At 43.2% G+C, this 18,427-nt stretch overlaps 1 pseudogene; it reads right to left on the bottom strand.

Annotated features, from left to right (window-relative positions):
- The window catches only part of LOC127906152 (muscleblind-like protein 1), an 83,745-nt pseudogene that overhangs the window by 7,746 nt on the left and 57,572 nt on the right, over nucleotides 1-18,427 (bottom strand).

Below are 18,427 nucleotides of genomic sequence, written 5' to 3'. Positions count from 1 at the left end.
ATACATTGTATTGGTATGTATTGGTATGTATTGGTATGTATTGGTATGCATTGGTATGCATTGGCATGTATTGGCATGTATTGGTACACATTGGTATGTATTGGTATGCATTGGTATGCATTGGCATGTATTGGCATGTATTGGTATGTATTGGTATACATTGGTATACATTGGTATGTATTGGTATGTATTGGCATGTATTGGCATGTATTGGTATGCATTGGTATGCATTGGCATGTATTGGCATGTATTGGTATGTATTGGTATACATTGGTATACATTGGTATGTGTTGGTATGTATTGGTATACATTGGTATGTATTGGTATGTATTGGTATGCATTGGTATGCATTGGCATGTATTGGTATTGGTATGCAATGGCATGTATTGGCATGTATTGGTACACATTGGTATGTATTGGTATGCATTGGTATGCATTGGCATGTATTGGCATGTATTGGTATGTATTGGTATGTATTGGTATACATTGGTATACATTGGTATACATTGGTATGTATTGGTATGTATTGGTATGCATTGGTATGTATTGGTATGTATTGGTATGTATTGGTATACATTGGTATACATTGGTATACATTGGTATGTATTGGTATGTATTGGTATGTATTGGTATACATTGGTATGTATTGGTATGTATTGGTATGTATTGGTATGTATTGGTATACATTGGTATACATTGGTATGTATTGGTATGCATTGGTATGCATTGGTATGCATTGGTATGCATTGGTATGCATTGGTATGCATTGGTATGTATTGGGTATGTATTGGTATGCATTGGTATGTATTGGTATGTATTGGCATGTATTGGCATGTATTGGTATGCATTGGTATGCATTGGTGTATTGGCATGCATTGGCATGTATTGGCATGTATTGGTATGTATTGGTATGTATTGGTATGTATTGGTATGCATTGGTATACATTGGTATGCATATACATTGTATGCATTGGTATGCATTGGCATGTATTGGCATGTATTGGTATGTGTTGGTATGTATTGGTATACATTGGTATGTATTGGTATGTATTGGTATGCATTGGTATGCATTGGCATGTATTGGCATGTATTGGTATGTATTGGTATTCAATGGCATGTATTGGCATGTATTGGTACACATTGGTATGTATTGGTATGCATTGGTATGCATTGGCATGTATTGGCATGTATTGGTATGTATTGGTATGTATTGGTATACATTGGTATACATTGGTATACATTGGTATGTATTGGTATGTATTGGTATGTATTGGTATACATTGGTATGTATTGGTATGTATTGGTATGTATTGGTATGCATTGGTATGCATTGGCATGTATTGGCATGTATTGGTACACATTGTATGTATTGGTATGCATTGGTATGCATTGGTATGTATTGGTATGCATTGGTATGCATTGGTATACATTGGTATGCATATGCATTGGTATGCATTGGTATGCATTGGTATGTATTGGTATACATTGGTATGTATTGGTATGCATTGGTATGCATTGGTATGCATTGGTATGTATTGGTATGTATTGGTATGCATTGGTATGCATTGGTATACATTGTATGCATTGGTATGCATTGGTATGCATTGGTATGCATTGGTATGCATTGGTATGTATTGGTATACATTGGTATGTATTGGTATGCATTGGTATGTATTGGTATGTATTGGCATGTATTGGCATGTATTGGTATGCATTGGTATGCATTGGCATGTATTGTTGCATTGGTATGTATTGGCATGTATTGGCATGTATTGGTATGCATTGGTATGCATTGGCATGTATTGGCATGTATTGGTATGTATTGGTATACATTGGTATACATTGGTATGTGTTGGTATGTATTGGTATACATTGGTATGTATTGGTATGTATTGGTATGCATTGGTATGCATTGGCATGTATTGGTATGTATTGGTATGCAATGGCATGTATTGGCATGTATTGGTACACATTGGTATGTATTGGTATGCATTGGTATGCATTGGCATGTATTGGCATGTATTGGTATGTATTGGTATGTATTGGTATACATTGGTATACATTGGTATACATTGGTATGTATTGGTATGTATTGGTATGTATTGGTATACATTGGTATGTATTGGTATGTATTGGTATGTATTGGTATACATTGGTATACATTGGTATACATTGGTATGTATTGGTATGTATTGGTATGTATTGGTATACATTGGTATGTATTGGTATGTATTGGTATGTATTGGTATGTATTGGTATACATTGGTATGTATTGGTATGTATTGGTATGTATTGGTATGTATTGGTATGTATTGGTATACATTGGTATGTATTGGTATGTATTGGTATACATTGGTATGTATTGGTATGTATTGGTATGCATTGGTATACATTGGTATGTGTTGGTATGTATTTGGGACACTAGATGCAGAAGATATTCACATTTAAATATTTGTATTAATATGTTTATATTTTGATATTGTTCATGTTCTTATTATCTTATGTAAACTGCACTGCAATTCAGTTTTCTTTATTGTAAACTGCCAAAGTGCAGGATTGTGGCACATATATTTACATGTGAAAATAAAACTATCTATCTATCTATCTATCTATCTATCTATCTATCTATCTATCTATCTATCTATCTATCTATCTATCTATCTATCTATCTATCTATCTTTCTATCAAGGGATGGAGATGAGGAGGACTATTGAGATTCCCCCTTGGCCTCAAGAGTGGAAAATGGCCACCTTGATGTCTTGAGATGGAGTATGAGGGACTAAAAAGGCTTTAAGGTAATCGGGATGGAAAGCTTGCACCTACCAACAGTTGTTGCAGGTGTCATGCACAATATTGAGCCTGCCCATCATGCATTGCACCAGGAAGTGGATTGGAAAGGGAGATGGGGAGAAGAAATCAACACACAAAAAGACAGTGTCATTAGAGGGAGACAGTGTTGTTATGGGTACATAAGTATACAGTACTTTCACTGTCTACTGCAGTGGGCTAAATCAGGGTTCATTGGTAGTCATTGGTAGTCTGAAACAAATCTACACACCTCACACAGGAGGTGGAGGTGGTGGTGTTGGATGTAGTGGTGGTGGTGGTGGTTTTAGTGGTGGTGGTGGTGGTGTTGGATGTAGTGGTGGTGGTAGTGGTTGTAGTGGTGGTGGTGGTGGTGGGTGTAGGGGTAGTGGTGGTGGTGGTAGTGGTTATAGTGGTTGTGGTGGTGGTTATAGTGGTGGTGGTGGTGGTGGTGGTGGTGGTGGGGTAGTGGTGGTGGTGGTAGTGGTTATAGTGGTGGTGGTGGTTATAGTGGTGGTGGTGGTGGTGGTGGTGGTGGGTGTAGGGGTAGTGGTTATAGTGGTTGTGGTGGTGGTTATAGTGGTGGTGGTGGTGGTGGTGGTGGGTGTAGGGGTGGTGGTGGTGGTGGTAGTGGTTATAGTGGTTGTGGTGGTGGTTATAGTGGTGGTGGTGGTGGTGGTTATAGTGGTGGTGGTGGTGATGGAGGTTATGGGCTTAAAAAAAAAAAAGAAGACACCTGTACCATGTCCGATATTGAGTTGAAATGTATTCAATTTGGAGTTTGCATCCCAATATTACACTTCACATATACAGAAGACTGAAATATAACATATAAACACCGGATTTCCGGGGTTATTACAATTGATTGATTCTGAAATTATGAAAAGTGTGCATTACATTCCACCGTTGAGACCATTTGACTGCATGTAAAGGGCTACACAGAATTACACAGGTGATACAGGGCATTTGGAAAGTATTCAGACCCCTTTACTTTTTTTCTACACGTTATTACCAGCCTTATTTTGAAATGAATGACATTGTCCTCCCCCCCCCCTCACCAATCTACACACAATACCCCATAATGACAGAGCAAATACATGTTTTTAGAGATTTTTGCAAATATATATATATATATATATATAGGGGCATATAAGTACATAAAATACATTTAAAAAATGGAAATATCATATTTACACAAGTATTCAGACCCTTTACTCAGTACTTTGTTGAAGCACCTTTGGCAACGATTACAGCATCAAGTCTTCTTGGGTTTGACACTACAAGCTTGGCACACCTGCATTTCTCCAATTCCTCTCTGCAGATCTTCTCAAGCTCTGTCAGGTTGGATGGGGAGTGTTGCTGCACAATTATTGTCAGGTCTCTCCAGTGATGTTTGACGGGGTTCAAGTCCAGGCTCTGGCCGAGCCACTCAAGGACATTCAGAGACTTGTCCCGAAGCCACTCCTACGTTAATCTTGTCTGTGTGCTTTGGGTTGTTTTCCTGTTGGAAGGTGAACCTTCGCCCCAGTCAGAGGTCCTGAGCTCTTTGGAGCAGGTTATCATCAAGGATCTCTCTGTACTCTGTTAAAGGCCCTTCTTCCTTGATTGCTCAGTGGCCAGGTGGCCAGCTCCAGGAAGAGACTTGGTGGTTCCAAACGTCTTTCATTTAAGAATGATAGAGGCCACTGTGTTCTTGGGAAACTTCAATGCTGCCAGAAATGTTTTTGTACCCTTCCCCAGATCTGTGCATCGACACAATCCCGTCTCGGAGCTCTACGGACAATTCCATTGATCTCATGGCTTGGTTCTTGCTCTGACATGCACTGTCAACTGTGGGACCTTATATAGACAAGTGTGTTTGCATTTCCAAATCATGTCCAATCAATTGAATTTACCACAGGTGGACTCCAATCAAGTTGTAGAAAGATCTTAAGGATGATCAATGCGAAACAGGATGCACCTGAGCTTTGTCTCATAGCAAAGGGTCTGAATACTTATGTACATTTCGAAAAACATATTTTTGCTCTGTCATTATGGGATATTGTGATGTCATTATGGGATATTGTGATGTCATTATGGGATATTGTGATGTCATTATGGGATATTCTGTGTAGATTGATGGGGGAAATGTTTTATTTAATCCATTTTAGAAAAAGGCTGTAACGTAACAACATGTGGAAAAAGTCAAGAGGTCTGAATACTTTTCCCGAACGCCCTGTACATCATCTACAATGCAGTGAAATAAGACAGATTTAAGTTGCATTTAAGTTGCCATTAATAATAATTATTACTGTTAACACGGGTCACTCATTAAAAACACAGAGACCTTAAGAACACAGAGATGTTATGTATCTTGATGTGAGAAATCTGTAGCTATGTCGTTTTAGCACCAGCCAATAACCTTCCAAGATCAATTATGTGCCAGGGCCAATAGGAAACTGGCTATCTTGCAATACTCCTCCTAGTTTATTTAAAGTTTGTTGGCCCAGAGTGGTTATGGACAAGCTGCCTCCAGTTCTCTCAGTGTGGACTTGGACTACTGTGGCTTGACAGCAGGGATGGACTGAGGAGCAGAAATCAGCTTGGTTCTTTCTAAAACACCAGGCCAGTTTTTTTTTTTTACTTGAGGATCCCATTGTTAGTCAAAATAAAGATAATTCTGTTCCAAACCTCCGATGTATACAGACACACTAGGTTAAAAAAGACCACCTCGTCTGGCATTTGCCAGAACTGTCTGAAAGCCAGCCGATCCATCTCTGTCAGACAGTTCAACAATGGGAGAGGAGGTGTAGACTACAGGATCTGAGCAACAGTAACACTCACTGGACCCTCACTGGTGTATGTGGGTCGGACGAGGCTGGTGCCAGTGTTCTGGTGTATGTGGGTCGGACCAGGGTGGTGCCAGTGTTCTGGTGTATGTGGGTCGGACCAGGGTGGTGCCAGTTTTCTGGTGTATGTGGGTCGGACCAGGGTGGTGCCAGTGTTCTGGTGTATGTGGGTCGGACCAGGGTGGTGCCAGTGTTCTGGTGTATGTGGGTCGGACCAGGGTGGTGCCAGTGTTCTGGTGTATGTGGGTCGGACCAGGGTGGTGCCAGTGTTCTGGTGTATGTGGGTCGGACCAGGGTGGTGCCAGTGTTCTGGTGTATGTGGGTCGGACCAGGCTGGTGCCAGTGTTCTGGTGTATGTGGGTCGGACCAGGGTGGTGGCAGTGTTCTGGTGTATGTGGGTCGGACCAGGCTGGTGCCAGTGTTCTGGTGCATGTGGGTCGGACGAGGCTGGTGCCAGTGTTCTGGTGTATGTGGGCCGGACCAGGGTGGTGCCAGTGTTCTGGTGTATGTGGGTCGGACCAGGGTGGTGCCAGTGTTCTGGTGTATGTGGGTCGGACCAGGGTGGTGCCAGTGTTCTGGTGTATGTGGGTCGGACCAGGGTGGTGCCAGTGTTCTGGTGTATGTGGGTCGGACCAGGGTGGTGCCAGTGTTCTGGTGTATGTGGGTCGGACCAGGCTGGTGCCAGTGTTCTGGTGTATGTGGGTCGGACCAGGGTGGTGGCAGTGTTCTGGTGTATGTGGGTCGGACCAGGCTGGTGCCAGTGTTCTGGTGCATGTGGGTCGGACGAGGCTGGTGCCAGTGTTCTGGTGTATGTGGGCCGGACCAGGGTGGTGCCAGTGTTCTGGTGTATGTGGGTCGGACCAGGGTGGTGCCAGTGTTCTGGTGTATGTGGATCGGACCAGGGTGGTGCCAGTGTTCTGGTGTATGTGGATCGGACCAGGGTGGTGCCAATGCTCTGGTATATGTGGGTCGGACCAGAGTGGTGCCAGTGTTCTGGTGTATGTGGGTGAGACCAGGATGGTGCCTGTGTTCTGGTGTATGTGGTTGGACCAGGGTGGTGCCAATGTTTTCAGACTGGTGTATGTGTGTGTGAGTTTGTGTTAGTGTTTCCAATTGTCATTGCAATAAGAGGGATACTGCAAAATGAATGAATGTCCAATCAGAACTATGTATGCTGTGCAAGACCGAAGCCAAAGGTTTTACCGGTAAGGAGCCCGAAACCAGAGGTTTTATGGGTAAGGAGCCTGGAGCCAGAGGTTTTATGGGTAAGGAGCCTGAAGCCAGAGGTTTTATGGGTAAGGAGCCTGAAGCCAGAGGTTTTATGGGTAAGGAGCCTGATGCCAGAGGTTTTATGGGTAAGGAGCCTGAAGCCAGAGGTTTTATGGGTAAGGAGCCTGAAGCCAGAGGTTTTATGGGTAAGGAGCCTGAAGCCAGAGGTTTTATGGGTAAGGAGCCTGAAACCAGAGGTTGTATGGGTAAGGAGCCTAAAACCAGAGATTTTATGGGTAAGGAGCCTGAAGCCAGAGGTTTTATGGGTAAGGAGCCTGAAGCCAGAGGTTTTATGGGTAAGGAGCCTGAAACCAGAGGTTGTATGGGTAAGGAGCCTAAAACCAGAGATTTTATGGGCAAGGAGCATGAAGCCAGATGTTTAACTGGTAAGTATTTGAGGTTTGTGAATGGAGGTAAGCAGCATCAGATTTGACTTCAGGGGTTGTGATGAGTTGAGAGGTGAAAGGTAAAAGGTTCAAACCTACCAGACGGGATGAACTGCTGCTGTTGGTACTGGAACATGTTGGCCAGGGCCTGTTGGTACTGGAACATGTTGGCCAGGGCCTGTTGGTACTGGAACGTGCCAGCGGCGTTGAACATGGCGGTGGCACCGGTGGATTTTTCAACTGTGGGTCTCTTTGGTAATGGAGGTAAAGGTGGGAGCCCCTGATAGAGGTGGTGGTGGTGGAGGAGGTAGTGGTGGCGGTGGTAGTAGTGGAGGTGGTGGGAATGGTAGTGGTGGTGGTGGTGGAGGAGGTATTGGTGGAAGTAGTGGTGGTGGAGGAGGTAGTGGTGGAGGTGGTGGTGGTGGTGGAAGAGGTGGTAGTGGTGGTGGTGGTGATGGAGGTGGTAGTGGTGGAGGAGGTAGTGGTGGAGGTGGTAGTAGTGGAGGTGGTGGGAATGGTAGTGGTGGTGGTGGTGGAGGAGGTAGTGGTGGAAGTAGTGGCGGTGGAGGAGGTAGTGGTGGAGGTGATGGTGGTGGAGGAGGTTGTGGTGGAGGTGGTGGTGGTGGAGGTGGTGGAAGAGGTGGTAGTGGTGGTGGTGGTGATGGAGGTGGTAGTGGTGGAGGAGGTAGTAGTGGAGGTGGTGGTAATGGTAGTGGTGGTGGTGGAGGAGGTAGTGGTAGAGATGGTTGTAGTGGTGGTGGTAGTGGTGGAGGAGGTAGTGATGGAGGTGGTAGTAGTGGAGGTGGTGGTAATGGTAGTGGTGGTGGAGGAGGTAGTGGTGGAGGTGGTAGTAGTGGATTTGGTAATGGTAGTGGTGGTTGTATTGGTGTTTGTAGAGGGGGTGGTGGTGGTTGTTAAAGAGGTGGTGGTTGTTGTGGTGGTGGTGGTGGTTGTATTGGTGGTTGTAGAGGGGGTGGTGGTGGTTGTAGAGGGGGTGGTGGTGGTTGTGGTGGTGGTGGTTGTAGAGGTGGTGGTGGTGGTTGTAGGGGTGGTGGTGGTGGTTGTATTGGTGGTTGTAGTGGTGGTGGTGGTGGTTGTATTGGTGGTTGTAGTGGTGGTGGTGGTGGTTGTAGAGGTGGTGGTGGTGGTGGTGGTGGTTGTATTGGTGGTTGTAGTGGTGGTGGTGGTGGTTGTATTGGTGGTTGTAGAGGGGGTGGTGGTGGTTGTAGAGGTGGTGGTGGTGGTGGTGGTTGTAGAGGTGGTGGTGGTGGTGGTGGTTGTAGAGGTGGTGGTGGTGGTTGTAGAGGTGGTGGTGGTGGTGGTGGTGGTGGTGGTGGTGGTGGTGGTTGTAGAGGTGGTGGTGGTGGTGGTTGTAGAGGTGGTGGTGGTGGTTGTAGAGGTGGTGGTGGTGGTTGTAGAGGTGGTGGTGGTGGTTGTGGTGGTGGTGGTTGTAGAGGTGGTGGTGGTGGTGGTTGTAGAGGTGGTGGTGGTGGTTGTAGTGGTGGTGGTGGTGGTGGTGGTGGTGGTGGTGGTGGTGGTGGTGGTTGTAGAGGTGGTGGTGGTGGTGGTGGTTGTAGAGGTGGTGGTGGTGGTTGTGGAGGTGGTGGTGGTGGTGGTGGTTGTAGAGTTGGTGGTGGTGGTTGTAGATGTGGTGGTGGTGGTTGTGGTGGTGGTGGTTGTAGAGGTGGTGGTGGTGGTTGTGGTGGTGGTGGTTGTAGAGGTGGTGGTGGTGGTGGTGGTGGTTGTAGAGGTGGTGGTTGTAGTGGTGGTGGTGGTGGTGGTGGTGGTGGTGGTTGTAGAGGTGGTGGTGGTGGTGGTGGTGGTGGTGGTGGTGGTGGTGGTGGCGGTGGTGGTTGTAGAGGTGGTGGTTGTAGAGGTGGTGGTTGTAGAGGTGGTGGTGGTGGTGGTGGTGGTTGTAGAGGTGGTGGTGGTGGTTGTAGTGGTGGTGGTGGTGGTGGTGGTGGTGGTGGTGGTGGTTGTAGTGGTGGTGGTGGTGGTGGTGGTGGTGGTGGTGGTGGTGGTGGTTGTAGTGGTGGTGGTTGTAGTGGTGGTGGTGGTGGTTGTAGAGGTGGTTGTAGGGGTGGTTGTAGGGGTGGTGGTGGTGTTTGTATTGGTGGTTGTAGAGGTGGTGGTGGAGGTTGTAGGGGTGGTTGTAGGGGTGGTGGTGGTGGTTGTATCAGTGGTTGTAGAGGTGGTGGTGGTGGTTGTAGTGGTGGTGGTGGTGGTGGTGGTTGTAGAGGTGGTTGTAGGGGTGGTGGTGGTGGTTGTAGGGGTGGTTGTAGAGGTGGTGGTGGTGGTTGTAGAGATGGTTGTAGGGGTGGTGGTGGTGGTTGTAGGGGTGGTTGTAGAGGTGGTGGTGGTGGTGGTTGTTAAAGTGGTGGTGGTAGTGGTGGTTGTAGGGGTGGTGGGGGTGGTGGTTATTGTGGTGGTTGTAGGGGTGGTCGTGGTTGTAGGGGTGGTGGGGGTGGTGGTTATTGTGGTGGTTGTAGGGGTGGTGGTGGTTGTAAAGGTGGTAGGGGTGGTTGTAGGGGTGGTTGTAGGGGTGGTGGTGGTGGTTGTAGGGGTGGTTGTAGGGGTGGTGGTGGTGGTTGTAGGGGTGGTTGTAGAGGTGGTGGTGGTGGTTGTTAAAGTGGTGGTGGTAGTGGTGGTTGTAGGGGTGGTGGGGGTGGTGGTTGTTAAAGTGGTGGTGGTAGTGGTGGTTGTAGGGGTGGTGGTTATTGTGGTGGTTGTAGGGGTGGTGGTGGTTGTAGGGGTGGTGGGGGTGGTGGTTATTGTGGTGGTTGTAGGGGTGGTGGTGGTTGTAAAGGTGGTAGGGGTGGTTGTAGGGGTGGTGGAATATAAGACAGAGAAAATAAAGATTTTCATTAGATCAAAAGCTTCTCTACCTCAGAAAAATTATGATTAAAGAACGTTTTTTGAAACACATCAGTGGTCTATATTACAGTCGATCTATAATAAGATAGTGGTCTATGATACACTAATTGTTCTATAATAAGACAGTAGTCTATGTTACACTAGCACCATAATAAGGCAGTTGTCTATGTTACAGTCCCTCTATAATAAGACAGTGGTCTATGTTACAGTCCCTCTATAATAAGACAGTGGTCTATGTTACACTAGCACCATAATAAGACAGTGGTCTATGTTACACTAGCCCCATAATAAGACAGTGGTCTATGTTACACTAGCCCCATAATAAGACAGTGGTCTATGTTACACTAGCCCCATAATAAGGCAGTTGTCTATGTTACAGTCCCTCTATAATAAGACAGTGGTCTATGTTACAGTCCCTCTATAATAAGACAGTGGTCTATGTTACACTAGCACCATAATAAGACAGTGGTCTATGTTACACTAGCCCCATAATAAGACAGTGGTCTATGTTACACTAGCCCCATAATAAGACAGTGGTCTATGTTACACTAGCCCCATAATAAGGCAGTTGTCTATGTTACAGTCCCTCTATAATAAGACAGTGGTCTATGTTACAGTCCCTCTATAATAAGACAGTGGTCTATGTTACACTAGCCCCATAATAAGACAGTAGTCTATGTTACACTAGCCCCATAATAAGACAGTGGTCTATGTTACACTAGCCCCATAATAAGACAGTGGTCTATGTTACACTAGCCCCATAATAAGACAGTGGTCTATGTTACGGTCCCTCTATAATAAGACAGTGGTCTATGTTACACTAGTCCCATAATAAGACAGCGGTCTATGTTACACTAGCCCCATAATAAGACAGTGGTCTATGTTACACTAGCCCCATAATAAGACAGTAGTCTATGTTACACTAGCCCCATAATAAGACAGTGGTCTATGTTACACTAGCCCCATAATAAGACAGTGGTCTATGTTACACTAGCCCCATAATAAGACAGTGGTCTATGTTACAGTCCCTCTATAATAAGACAGTGGTCTATGTTACACTAGTCCCATAATAAGACAGTGGTCTATGTTACACTAGCCCCATAATAAGACAGTGGTCTATGTTACACTAGCCCCATAATAAGGCAGTTGTCTATGTTACAGTCCCTCTATAATAAGACAGTGGTCTATGTTACACTAGTCCCATAATAAGACAGTGGTCTATGTTACACTAGCCCCATAATAAGACAGTGGTCTATGTTACACTAGCCCCATAATAAGACAGTAGTCTATGTTACACTAGCCCCATAATAAGACAGTGGTCTATGTTACACTAGCCCCATAATAAGACAGTGGTCTATGTTACATTAGCCCCATAATAAGACAGTGGTCTATGTTACAGTCCCTCTATAATAAGAAAGTGGTCTATGTTACACTAGTCCCATAATAAGACAGTGGTCTATGTTACACTAGCCCCATAATAAGACAGTGGTCTATGTTACACTAGCCCCATAATAAGGCAGTTGTCTATGTTACAGTCCCTCTATAATAAGACAGTGGTCTATGTTACACTAGTCCCATAATAAGACAGTGGTCTATGTTACACTAGCCCCATAATAAGACAGTGGTCTATGTTACACTAGCCCCATAATAAGACAGTAGTCTATGTTACACTAGTCCCATAATAAGACAGTGGTCTATGTTACACTAGCCCCATAATAAGACAGTGGTCTATGTTACACTAGCCCCATAATAAGACAGTGGTCTGTGTTACACTAGCCCCATAATAAGACAGTAGTCTATGTTACACTAGTCCCATAATAAGACAGTTGTCTATGTTACACTAGTCCCATAATAAGACAGTGGTCTATGTTACAGTCCCTCTATAATAAGACAGTGGTCTATGTTACACTAGCCCCATAATAAGACAGTAGTCTATGTTACAGCCCCTCTATAATAAGACAGTGGTCTATGTTACAGCCCCTCTATAATAAGACAGTGGTCTATGTTACACTAGCCCCATAATAAGACAGTAGTCTATGTTACACTAGTCCCATAATAAGACAGTGGTCTATGTTACACTAGCCCCATAATAAGACAGTGGTCTATGTTACACTAGCCCCATAATAAGACAGTGGTCTATGTTACACTAGCCCCATAATAAGGCAGTTGTCTATGTTACAGTCCCTCTATAATAAGACAGTGGTCTATGTTACAGTCCCTCTATAATAAGACAGTCGTCTATGTTACACTAGCCCCATAATAAGACAGTAGTCTATGTTACACTAGCCCCATAATAAGACAGTGGTCTATGTTACACTAGCCCCATAATAAGACAGTGGTCTATGTTACACTAGCCCCATAATAAGACAGTGGTCTATGTTACAGTCCCTCTATAATAAGACAGTGGTCTATGTTACACTAGTCCCATAATAAGACAGTGGTCTATGTTACACTAGCCCCATAATAAGACAGTGGTCTATGTTACACTAGCCCCATAATAAGGCAGTTGTCTATGTTACAGTCCTCTATAATAAGACAGTGGTCTATGTTACACTAGTCCCATAATAAGACAGTGGTCTATGTTACACTAGCCCCATAATAAGACAGTGGTCTATGTTACACTAGCCCCATAATAAGACAGTAGTCTATGTTACACTAGCCCCATAATAAGACAGTGGTCTATGTTACACTAGCCCCATAATAAGACAGTGGTCTATGTTACACTAGCCCCATAATAAGACAGTGGTCTATGTTACAGTCCCTCTATAATAAGACAGTGGTCTATGTTACACTAGCCCCATAATAAGACAGTGGTCTATGTTACACTAGCCCCATAATAAGACAGTGGTCTATGTTACACTAGCCCCATAATAAGACAGTGGTCTATGTTACACTAGCCCCATAATAAGACAGTGGTCTATGTTACAGTCCCTCTATAATAAGACAGTGGTCTATGTTACACTAGTCCCATAATAAGACAATGGTCTATGTTACACTAGCCCCATAATAAGACAGTTGTCTGTGTTACACTAGTCCTTCTATAATAAGACAGTGGTCTATGTTACACTAGCCCCATAATAAGACAGTGGTCTATGTTACACTAGCCCCATAATAAGACAGTGGTCTATGTTACACTAGCCCCATAATAAGGCAGTTGTCTATGTTACAGTCCCTCTATAATAAGACAGTGGTCTATGTTACAGTCCCTCTATAATAAGACAGTCGTCTATGTTACACTAGCCCCATAATAAGACAGTAGTCTATGTTACACTAGCCCCATAATAAGACAGTGGTCTATGTTACACTAGCCCCATAATAAGACAGTGGTCTATGTTACACTAGCCCCATAATAAGACAGTGGTCTATGTTACAGTCCCTCTATAATAAGACAGTGGTCTATGTTACACTAGTCCCATAATAAGACAGTGGTCTATGTTACACTAGCCCCATAATAAGACAGTGGTCTATGTTACACTAGCCCCATAATAAGGCAGTTGTCTATGTTACAGTCCCTCTATAATAAGACAGTGGTCTATGTTACACTAGTCCCATAATAAGACAGTGGTCTATGTTACACTAGCCCCATAATAAGACAGTGGTCTATGTTACACTAGCCCCATAATAAGACAGTAGTCTATGTTACACTAGCCCCATAATAAGACAGTGGTCTATGTTACACTAGCCCCATAATAAGACAGTGGTCTATGTTACACTAGCCCCATAATAAGACAGTGGTCTATGTTACAGTCCCTCTATAATAAGACAGTGGTCTATGTTACACTAGCCCCATAATAAGACAGTGGTCTATGTTACACTAGCCCCATAATAAGGCAGTGGTCTATGTTACAGTCCCTCTATAATAAGACAGTGGTCTATGTTACACTAGTCCCATAATAAGACAGTGGTCTATGTTACACTAGCCCCATAATAAGACAGTGGTCTATGTTACACTAGCCCCATAATAAGACAGTAGTCTATGTTACACTAGCCCCATAATAAGACAGTGGTCTATGTTACACTAGCCCCATAATAAGACAGTGGTCTATGTTACACTAGCCCCATAATAAGACAGTGGTCTATGTTACAGTCCCTCTATAATAAGACAGTGGTCTATGTTACACTAGTCCCATAATAAGACAGTGGTCTATGTTACACTAGCCCCATAATAAGACAGTGGTCTATGTTACACTAGCCCCATAATAAGGCAGTTGTCTATGTTACAGTCCCTCTATAATAAGACAGTGGTCTATGTTACACTAGTCCCATAATAAGACAGTGGTCTATGTTACACTAGCCCCATAATAAGACAGTGGTCTATGTTACACTAGCCCCATAATAAGACAGTAGTCTATGTTACACTAGTCCCATAATAAGACAGTGGTCTATGTTACACTAGCCCCATAATAAGACAGTGGTCTATGTTACACTAGCCCCATAATAAGACAGTGGTCTGTGTTACACTAGCCCCATAATAAGACAGTAGTCTATGTTACACTAGTCCCATAATAAGACAGTTGTCTATGTTACACTAGTCCCATAATAAGACAGTGGTCTATGTTACAGTCCCTCTATAATAAGACAGTGGTCTATGTTACACTAGCCCCATAATAAGACAGTGGTCTATGTTACAGCCCCTCTATAATAAGACAGTTGTCTATGTTACACTAGCCCCATAATAAGACAGTAGTCTATGTTACAGCCCCTCTATAATAAGACAGTGGTCTATGTTACAGCCCCTCTATAATAAGACAGTGGTCTATGTTACACTAGCCCCATAATAAGACAGTAGTCTATGTTACACTAGCCCCATAATAAGACAGTGGTCTATGTTACACTAGCCCCATAATAAGACAGTGGTCTATGTTACACTAGCCCCATAGTAAGACAGTGGTCTGTGTTATACTAGTCCCATAATAAGACAATGGTCTATGTTACACTAGCCCCATAATAAGACAGTTGTCTGTGTTACACTAGTCCTTCTATAATAAGACAGTGGTCTATGTTACACTAGTACTTCTATAATAAGACAGTGGTCTATGTTACACTAGTCCCATAATAAGGCAGTTGTCTATGTTACAGTCCCTCTATAATAAGACAGTTGTCTGTGTTACACTAGTCCTTCTATAATAAGACAGTGGTCTGTGTTACACTAGTCCTTCTATAATAAGACAGCGGTATATGTTACACTAGTACTTCTATAATAAGACAGTGGTCTATGTTACACTAGTCCCATAATAAGGCAGTTGTCTATGTTACAGTCCCTCTATAATAAGACAGTTGTCTGTGTTACACTAGTCCTTCTATAATAAGACAGTGGTCTGTGTTACACTAGTCCTTCTATAATAAGACAGTGGTCTGTGTTACACTAGCCCCATAACAGGACAGTGTTCTATGTTATACTAGTTCTTCTATAATAAGACAGTGGTCTATGTTACACTAGCCCCATAATAAGACAGTGGTCTATGTTACACTAGCCCCATAATAAGACAGTAGTCTATGTTACAGTAGCCCCATAATAAGACAGTGGTCTGTGTTACACTAGCCCCATAATAAGACAGTGGTCTATGTTACAGTCCCTCTATAATAAGACAGTGGTCTATGTTACACTAGCCCCATAATAAGGCAGTTGTCTATGTTACAGTCCCTCTATAATAAGACAGTGGTCTATGTTACACTAGCCCCATAATAAGACAGTAGTCTATGTTACACTAGCCCCATAATAAGACAGTAGTCTAGACACTAGTCCCATAATAAGACAGTGGTCTATGTTACACTAGCCCCATAATAAGACAGTGGTCTATGTTACACTAGCCCCATAATAAGACAATGGTCTATGTTACACTAGCCCCATAATAAGACAATGGTCTATGTTACACTAGCCCCATAATAAGACAGTGGTCTGTGTTACACTAGCCCCATAATAAGACAGTGGTCTATGTTACACTAGTCCCATAATAAGACAGTTGTCTATGTTACACTAGTCCCATAATAAGACAGTGGTCTATGTTACACTAGCCCCATAATAAGACAGTGGTCTATGTTACAGTCCCTCTATAATAAGACAGTGGTCTATGTTACACTAGCCCCATAATAAGGCAGTTGTCTATGTTACAGTCCCTCTATAATAAGACAGTGGTCTATGTTACAGTCCCTCTATAATAAGACAGTGGTCTATGTTACACTAGCCCCATAATAAGACAGTAGTCTATGTTACACTAGCCCCATAATAAGACAGTGGTCTATGTTACACTAGCCCCATAATAAGACAGTGGTCTATGTTACAGTCCCTCTATAATAAGACAGTGGTCTATGTTACACTAGCCCCATAATAAGGCAGTTGTCTATGTTACAGTCCCTCTATAATAAGACAGTGGTCTATGTTACACTAGCCCCATAATAAGACAGTAGTCTATGTTACACTAGTCACATAACAAGACAGTGGCCTATGTTACACTAGCCCCATAATAAGACAGTGGTCTGTGTTACACTAGCCCCATAATAAGACAGTAGTCTATGTTACACTAGTCCCATAATAAGACAGTTGTCTATGTTACACTAGTCCCATAATAAGACAGTGGTCTATGTTACACTAGCCCCATAATAAGACAGTGGTCTGTGTTATACTAGTCCCATAATAAGACAATGGTCTATGTTACACTAGCCCCATAATAAGACAGTAGTCTATGTTACAGCCCCTCTATAATAAGACAGTGGTCTATGTTACAGCCCCTCTATAATAAGACAGTGGTCTATGTTACACTAGCCCCATAATAATATAAGACAGTAGTCTATGTTACACTAGTCCCATAATAAGACAGTGGTCTATGTTACACTAGCCCCATAATAAGACAGTGGTCTATGTTACACTAGCCCCATAATAAGACAGTGGTCTATGTTACACTAGCCCCATAGTAAGACAGTGGTCTGTGTTATACTAGTCCCATAATAAGACAATGGTCTATGTTACACTAGCCCCATAATAAGACAGTTGTCTGTGTTACACTAGTCCTTCTATAATAAGACAGTGTTCTATGTTATACTAGTTCTTCTATAATAAGACAGTGGTCTATGTTACACTAGCCCCATAATAAGACAGTGGTCTATGTTACACTAGCCCCATAATAAGACAGTTGACTATGTTACAGTCCCTCTATAATAAGACAGTGGTCTATGTTACAGTCCCTCTATAATAAGACAGTGGTCTATGTTACACTAGCCCCATAATAAGACAGTAGTCTATGTTACAGTAGCCCCATAATAAGACAGTGGTCTGTGTTACACTAGCCCCATAATAAGACAGTGGTCTATGTTACACTAGCCCCATAGTAAGACAGTGGTCTGTGTTATACTAGTCCCATAATAAGACAATGGTCTATGTTACACTAGCCCCATAATAAGACAGTTGTCTGTGTTACACTAGTCCTTCTATAATAAGACAGTGGTCTATGTTACACTAGTACTTCTATAATAAGACAGTGGTCTATGTTACACTAGTCCCATAATAAGGCAGTTGTCTATGTTACAGTCCCTCTATAATAAGACAGTTGTCTGTGTTACACTAGTCCTTCTATAATAAGACAGTGGTCTGTGTTACACTAGTCCTTCTATAATAAGACAGCGGTATATGTTACACTAGTACTTCTATAATAAGACAGTGGTCTATGTTACACTAGTCCCATAATAAGGCAGTTGTCTATGTTACAGTCCCTCTATAATAAGACAGTTGTCTGTGTTACACTAGTCCTTCTATAATAAGACAGTGGTCTGTGTTACACTAGTCCTTCTATAATAAGACAGTGGTCTGTGTTACACTAGCCCCATAACAGGACAGTGTTCTATGTTATACTAGTTCTTCTATAATAAGACAGTGGTCTATGTTACACTAGCCCCATAATAAGACAGTGGTCTATGTTACACTAGCCCCATAATAAGACAGTAGTCTATGTTACAGTAGCCCCATAATAAGACAGTGGTCTGTGTTACACTAGCCCCATAATAAGACAGTGGTCTATGTTACAGTCCCTCTATAATAAGACAGTGGTCTATGTTACACTAGCCCCATAATAAGGCAGTTGTCTATGTTACAGTCCCTCTATAATAAGACAGTGGTCTATGTTACACTAGCCCCATAATAAGACAGTAGTCTATGTTACACTAGCCCCATAATAAGACAGTAGTCTATGTTACACTAGTCCCATAATAAGACAGTGGTCTATGTTACACTAGCCCCATAATAAGACAGTGGTCTATGTTACACTAGCCCCA

The sequence above is a fragment of the Oncorhynchus keta genome, chromosome 1 (assembly GCF_023373465.1).
Source record: "Oncorhynchus keta strain PuntledgeMale-10-30-2019 chromosome 1, Oket_V2, whole genome shotgun sequence".
NCBI classification, from domain to species: Eukaryota; Metazoa; Chordata; class Actinopteri; order Salmoniformes; family Salmonidae; genus Oncorhynchus; species Oncorhynchus keta.
The sequence above is the reverse complement of the archived record's forward strand: the minus strand, read 5'-3'. Positions and strand labels throughout refer to the sequence as shown.